The sequence below is a fragment of the Staurois parvus genome, unplaced genomic scaffold, assembly GCF_062004578.1.
Source record: "Staurois parvus isolate SC_StPar_1 unplaced genomic scaffold, SC_StPar_1.0 ptg003642l, whole genome shotgun sequence".
Taxonomy (NCBI): domain Eukaryota; kingdom Metazoa; phylum Chordata; class Amphibia; order Anura; family Ranidae; genus Staurois; species Staurois parvus.
In genome coordinates this window covers 7,059-14,689 of record NW_028321438.1, presented here as the reverse complement: position 1 = coordinate 14,689, position 7,631 = coordinate 7,059, and the positions used below count along the sequence as shown (strand labels likewise).

At 50.2% G+C, this 7,631-nt stretch overlaps 1 pseudogene; it reads left to right on the top strand.

Moving 5' to 3' along the window:
- Window positions 1-3,330: 3,330 nt before the first annotated feature.
- LOC149427583 (uncharacterized) lies at window positions 3,331-5,203 on the top strand (annotated as a pseudogene).
- The last annotated feature ends 2,428 nt before the right edge of the window (window positions 5,204-7,631 follow it).

The window sequence follows — 7,631 nt, the reverse complement described above, 5'->3', positions numbered from 1 at the left end:
CCCTTTGCCTTGAATTTGCGAATGATGCTTCCTAAGGTGTCTCTTGGTATGTTTAACATCTTTGCAATCTTCTTATAGCCATTGCCCTTCCTGTGAAGAGAAATCACCTCTTCTCTTGTCTTCCTGGACCATTCTCTTGCCTTCACCATGTTTGTAACCACACCAGTAAATGTCTAGAAGGAGCTGAGTATCACAGTCATTTTAAAGCTGCCTAATTGGTGCTTATTATGCTTGATTGCTGCTCGGTGACATCCACAGGTGTTTTCAATACCTGATGGAAAGCACCTGTATGAACCTCTGTTCTTCAGAGTGGTAGTCTTTAAGGGGTTGAATAATTGTGGCAATGAAGAAACCACATAAGAACCATTTACTACTGTATTACATAAACAATTGATGTCATTTTAGTTGCATTTGGGTAGTTACAACGTCCTTGTAGGATTTGATTCTGAATACAATTCCAAATGTACACTATAGTCCCTAAACCCCTTTACAGCATTGGGGGTTGAATAATTTTGGTCACAACTGTACATCACTGACCTAATATCCAAGTACCACCCAACACGCACACTCCGCTCCTCACAAGACCTCCTTCTCTCTAGTTCCCTGGTCTCCTCCTCCCATGCCCGCCTCCAGTACTTCTCCAGGGTGTCACCCATCCTCTGGAACTCCCTGCCCCAACCCATCAGATTATCACCTACTCTCCTCTCCTTTAGGCGCACCCTGAAAACCCATCTCTTCAGGGAAGCCTACCCCACCCCCTGCTAACTTGCCGACCTCCTCCACTCCTCCTACCACCCCATCCCCCACAGCTATCTCCTCCTGTGCCACCATCATCTCCCTCCTAGATTGTAAGCTCCCAGGATCAGGGTCCTCGATCCCCTCATGTATCACATTGTATTGGTATTGTTCTGTCACATGTTCTGTCCCCCTCTGTAATGTACAGCGCTGAGCGAACTATTGGCGCTTTATAAATACTGTATAATAATAATAATATCTGGTGGGGGCTTCTGAGGTGGGTGATCCTGCCATGAAGGTCCTTGTTCCTGGTATAGATAGGGTGACAAGGTACAGGACAGGAGAAGTGGGACTGTGCAGAGTCCATACATACAGAATAAGAGGAGATACCGAGAATGACACCCGGCATCCGGGACAGGAGAAGTGGGACTGTGCAGAGTCCATACATACAGAATGGGGACAGATACCGAGAATGACACCCGGCATCCGGGACAGGAGAAGTGGGACTGTGCAGAGTCCATACATACAGAATGGGGACAGATACCGAGAATGACACCCGGCATCCGGGACAGGAGGAGTGGGACTGTGCAGAGGGTGTGGTTTCCTGTGGAGCAGCTGCAGGCTGTGTGGTGCTGACCTCCTCTGATGTCTGATACAAGCCCAGGGTTGGGCTGCCCTGGGCTGGGACGCCTCCCAGGAGAGTCCCAGGCTTCTCGGCCTGCTCATGGAGGTGAAGCTGTGGTTGGTGGTGAAGCGGGAGGACGGAGTTCAGTGAATGGAAAGCAAATGGCAGAGACTGTGAGTAGATGGGGGAATGTTGGTGATGGAAAGTCCAGTGTGAGAAGTTCTGGTAATACAGAGAAGATGAAGTCAGTCCAGCAGTGTGAGAATGTCTCTCAGCAAAGTGTCAGTTCTGGAAGTGCAGCACATGGCAGTCCGCCATTGCAGCCACAGCATGCCCAGCAGAGAAGGGCCAGTCAGTTCAGTCCAAACAGCAATGTAATGTTGTCACCAAGCAAACTCCAAGCTCTGGAGGAGCAACCCAAGGCAGTCCGCCATTACAGGCACAACAAGCCAAGCAGAGGAAAGTTCAGTCTGTCCAGCAATGTGATGTTGTTACCCAGCCTAGTCCAAGCCTTGGAGGTCCAACTCCGGGCAGTCCACTATTACAGGCACCGCAAGCCCAGCAGAGCAAAACCCATGCCGTGCAGAGCGGAGCCCATCCAGTTCAGTCAAAACAGCCATGTAAGGGTGTCACCCAGAGCACTCCAAGCTCTGGAGGAGCAATGCAAGGCAGTCAGCCATCGCAATTACTGAAAGCCCAGCAGAGCGGGGCCCATGCCGTGCAGAGCGGGGCCCATCCAGTTCAGCCTAAACGGCAATGTAATGTTGTCACCCAGCGCACTCCAAGCTCTGGAAGTGCAAGCCAAGGCAGTCAGCCATTACAGTCGCAGCAAGACCAGCAGAGCAGAGCTCAGTCAATTCTGTTTAAACAGCAATGTAATGTTGTCACCCTGCACAGTCCAAGTCATGGAGGCCTAACTCCATGCGGTCAGCCATTACAGGCACCACAAGCCCAGCAGAGTGGGGCCCATGCCGTGCAGAGCGGAACCCATACAGTCCATGCAGTTCAGGAATGTAAGGTTGTCACCCAGCATGCTTCAAGTTCTGGAACTGTAAATCAAGGCAGTCAGTCATTGCAACAAAAGCAAGTCCAGCAGAGTAGAGCCCATGCCATACAGTGCAAAGTCCATGCCGTGCAGAGTGGTGATCACACAGTCCATATGGCACAGGAAAGTGACACTATCACCCAGCACACTACCAGCTCTGAAGTAGCAACAAAAGGCAGTAAGTCATTGCAAACAAAGCAAGCCCAGAAGAGTGGAGCCCATGCCGCACAGAGCCCAGCACAGGCCGTTCAGAGCGGGGCCCATACAGTTCAGAGCGGAGCAGAGACACCTGTCACTCCCAGTACTCCGCGCAGATCTGCAAGGACTACGTTGGAGCAGAAAACTCTGAAGGAGAACTTACAGCAGTGTGTAATGGTGGGCAGTGGCCAGGAACGCTCATTACGCCCCAGGTCCCGGCAGAAGAAAGATGATGGAGCCAATAAGCCTCCACAGTCTGGCCTGGAGAGTTCTTCTACATCCAGCAGAGACCCTTCACCCAGTACCGCTGATGGGGATCAGAATTTCAAGCGTCCCGCGGATAGGAAACAGAAAGTGTTAAAGTCACCTGTGCTGTGCCCGGCTGACAGGATTCCTGCTCTGGAGAAGAGAATGAAGACCTTGAGGAAAGCTAAGGCTTCGACCCAGAAAAGGATTGACTCCATCTACAGACTCAAGGCTGCCGACCCCGGGAATGAAGTCCTACATGACAGCGAGCTTAACTCCCTGGGCATTGAACTGGCCGGTATATCGAGGAACATTGATGCTGTTCTGGAAGAACTAAGACCAGGGGGGAGGTGTATCGGGATTGCGATTGGGTTGGGGCACAATTAAGTGTAAAGATGGAGTCTTCTTCAGAGTCGGACTCCGGGAACTGATCCAAGGCACGCTACCAGCAAATGTGCTTCCTGAAAGACAGACTCCAGCTCTGGAGGACAGCGGTAGCGTCAGCTTCACCCAGCAGACTTTCATAGTGCAGGAAACCCAGAGAAGCGACATGGACTCCCAGCACATGGACTATGAGGACGGTGTTGCTACCCCCGGTTCTCATGGTGGGACCAATGCTGAGGGGACTGGTGTTCGGGATGGGGTAGTTGATAATTATGCAGATGAAGCTGCTGATGCTAGTGGTGATATGGCCAGTGCTGATATCACTAATATTGATGTAGGGGTTCCTGATGTCATTAACACTGAGGTAGGTATGTCTGGATGGGGTCAGGACCAGTCTGAGGACCCTGTGAATGTGGCGATGGAGGAGTCAGTTCAGGATAACACCCGTGATTTCCCCCCTTTGGTTGAGTCGCCACCTGCATCACAAGGGAATAGTGGTCCATCTGGCCATGTCCCTCCTCGGAATGCCTGGAGCCGTGGGGCTCCTTCTTTTTCCAACAATACCGGTTATACTGGTCAGGCCTTCAAGAGGAGGAACGTGGTCAGGTTGAATCATAGAGGTTCCAGAGAAGAGCTCCTGATAGGAGGTTTGTAGTTAGGGAGTTGCTGTGTCAGCAGATGGGGTTTGTGCCCGCAGATATTTTGGCAGTCATCAACCTCCCTGACAGACAGGGGTATGATGTCGGCTTCAAGCTCATGTCTGGCTTGGACAGGTTCTGGGCCGGCTTTAGTGGGTTTCGGGATAAAGAGGGGTGGAAGATTTTCACCTTCATCCCCATCTCCAAACCTGGCACAGCAAACGTGAACATCATTTTCTGGAATGAGTCTGTGCCCCCCCAGGATATTGTAGTCTGGCTCAGAAGGCATTGTGAGATGGTCTCTGATCTGACCAAAACTAGGGACAGTGATGGGATCTGGACTGGAGGTTGGAGGGTTCTTGTCAAGCTGAGGCAGAGTAACAATGTCACCCATCACCTTCCAAACTCCTTCTTCATTGGGCGGGAGAGGGGAGTTTGCTTCTATGCAGGTCAGCCCAGGCTATGTTTCAAATGCGGTAGGTCGGGTCATGTGGCGAGTGTCTGCTCTATCATGAAGTGTAATCTGTGTGGGGAGGTCGGCCATGTCAGTTCTACCTGTGAGAACATCAAGTGCAATCTATGTGGTAGGCTTGGCCATTTGCACAGAGATTGCCCGGTGGCTTTCCACAATAGGGATGAGGAATCAGTGGATGAGGAATTTCTGGTGGCAGCAGAACACCTGGAGGAGGAAGCCTTAATGAATGGGGTCATATCAACTGAGGGGGAGGTAAACCCAGAAGTCCAAGGGGCCAGCCTCGGGCAGGAGGGCAGTGTTCAGCAGACTGAAGAGCAGCGGCCATCTGTGGCCATCCCATCCGTTTCAGTTCCTGCCTCTGTGGAGAACATTCCCAGGCAGAAGAGAAGGAATAGGAAGGACAAGGCCACCCGTAAACCTGAAAGTGAATGGACCCGAGTGCAGAAATCCGCTAAGAAGGTGAGAAGGGCGCCAGAAGGTAGTATGGCAGTCAGCAACCGGTATGATGTCCTATCAGAGTCAGATGCCAACTCCTGTGATCTAGAGGACCAAATGGGGGAAGAAGTAGAAAGGGAATCTGCAGCTAGTTCAGGGGAGGACCCGCCCACTAAGAAGCGCCCGCCCCCGGCTCCCGTATTTGTAGAATCCGATATGGAAACTGGTAGTCGGCGGAGCGACTCAGATTCCGATTTATAAAAAGAGTTTAGAGCCGAAAGGAATATAAAATGGGAGGAATTTATTTACAGCATCAAATTCTATGCAGAACTTTCATTAGTTTAATTTGTTGACTTTCTGTCGTGAAGATGTAGGCAGTTGTTACATTGTTGGTTTGTGTGTTTTTTATGATGATGGTTACAGTTTTGTTACCTTGTAATTTGTTTGTTTATACAAATAAAAATATCCATACATACAGAATGAGGACAGATACCGAGAATGACACCCGGCATCCGGGACAGGAGAAGTGGGACTGTGCAGAGTCCATCATACATACAGAAGAAGGACAGAGAATTCTAGGCAGGGTTGGCAGACATCCTCTCTCTCACTTAGTTTGACCCAGTTGGCGGTGTTCTGAGTTGGCAGGGCTCTGATGTTGGCGGAGTTCTGATGTTGGCGGAGTTCTGATGTTGCACGTACGGGGTGATAGAAGAGCTCAGCACTTCTTATCTCTGCTGTATAAGCTCTTCTCCAGCTTTACGCTCGGTGATAAGTCTGACCGTGCCGAATTCCGTCTGCAGATCAGCGCCGGGTGCCGCATCCTCTGTTAAATGTTTAATTAGCTTGGACACAATGGATAACACTTAATCTGGCGTGTGAGCCCAAGTGTGCCGGGAGGGAGCCGATTAGAGCGCAGGAGGAACACAGGAATTAACTCTTCCTGCTGGATCCAGAGGATGTACGAGGGAAGGAGGCCGAGCACTGCACAACCAAAATAAAACTCCCCTCTCTCTGGATTCATGGGTGTTGGAAAACTTAAAGTGTTGATGGAACACAGAATACCTTGACTAGTCATCAATAAATGTGAGCACTTGTAGGACCTCATAGATAGGTCGGATCTCTCGCAGGACCTCATAGACAGGCTGGATCTCTCACAGGACCTCATAGACAGGTCAGATCTCTAGGAAGACCTCATAGACAGGTCAGATCTCTCGCAGGACCTCATAGACAGGTCAGATCTCTTGCAGGACCTCAAAGACCGGTAGGATCTTTCAGAGGACCTCATAGATAAGTCAGATCTCTTGCAGGACCTCAAAGATAGGTCAGATCTCTTGCAGGACCTCATAGACAGGCCGGATCTCTCACAGGACCTCATAGACAGGCCGGATCTCTTGCAGGACCTCATAGACAGGCCGGATCTCTCACAGGACCTCATAGACAAGCCGGATCTCTCACAGGACCTCATAGACAGGTCGGATCTCTAGCAGGACCTCATAGACAGGTCAGATCTCTTGCAGGACCTCATAGACAGGTTGGATCTCTCGCAGGACCTCATAGACAGGTTAGAGCTCTTGTAGAACATCATAGATAGGTCGGATCTCTCGGAGGACATCATAGATAGGTCAGATCTCTCCAAAAACCTCATAGACAGGTCGGATTTCTCGTAGGACCTCATAGACAGGTTGGATCTCTCAGAGGACCTCATAGGCAGGTTGTATTTCTTGCAGGACCTCATAGACAGGTCAGATCTATTGCAGAACCTCATAAACAGGTTAGAGCTCTTGTAGGTCCTCATAGACAGGTCAGATTTCTCGCAGGACCTCATAGACAGGTCAGATAGGTCAGATTTGTTATAGGACCTCAGAGATTGGTCATATCTTTTGCAGGATCTTGAAAATTGGTCAAATATCTTGTAGGACCTCATAGACAGGTTGGATTTCTTGCATGACTTCATAGATAGGTTGGATTTCTCACAGGATTTCATAGACAGGTCGGATCTCTCGCAGGATCTCATAGACAGGTCGGATCTCTCGCAGGATCTCATAGACAGGTCGGATCTCTCGCAGGATCTCATAGACAGGTTGGATCTCTCGCAGGATCTCATAGACAGGTCGGATCTCTCGCAGGATCTCATAGACAGGTTGGATCTCTCGCAGGATCTCATAGACAGGTCGGATCTCTCGCAGGATCTCATAGACAGGTCGGATCTCTCGCAGGATCTCATAGGCAGGTCGGATCTCTCGCAGGATCTCATAGGCAGGTCGGATCTCTCGCAGGACCTCAATGACAGGTTGGGATCTCTTGCAGGACCTCATAGTTTTGCCTTCAGCCATAAAACATACGTTTGCCAGCCTCCTGGCTATTTCTCTATGCAGGACAGACATTTTGGAGCCCCTCAACCTGCATCCGTAAGACCCCTGTGTGGCATACCCTTGTCTGGTGAGAAGGAGCATGTGGTAGGTATCTTTCTGGTGACTGGCATAGAGAGTCGTGTAGATAACCTTCCATATCCTGTCCATTACTGCTGGCCGGAGACATCTTTATCAAATCATATGACTTGAATCTCCAGAGTCAGTGCACCAGATGGTGGAGTGATTGGTCTCATTCACAGGGGGTACTGATTCCCGTAGTCCATGAATGGGTGGTGTGTATAGGTAACTAGAGCTTCCAGGTGCTGCATGCCAATGTAAGTCTGTGGGGATGCAGCGGCTCAAGCCACATGAACACACAGGCCAATCAAAGAGCAAAGGTCCAATAAGGCGGAAGGCACCTTCAGCATCTGGAATGTCTTCTATTCCATCTCTTGATGTTGTGGAACATATCTGATTTGTGAGGTCATTTCCCCAGTTC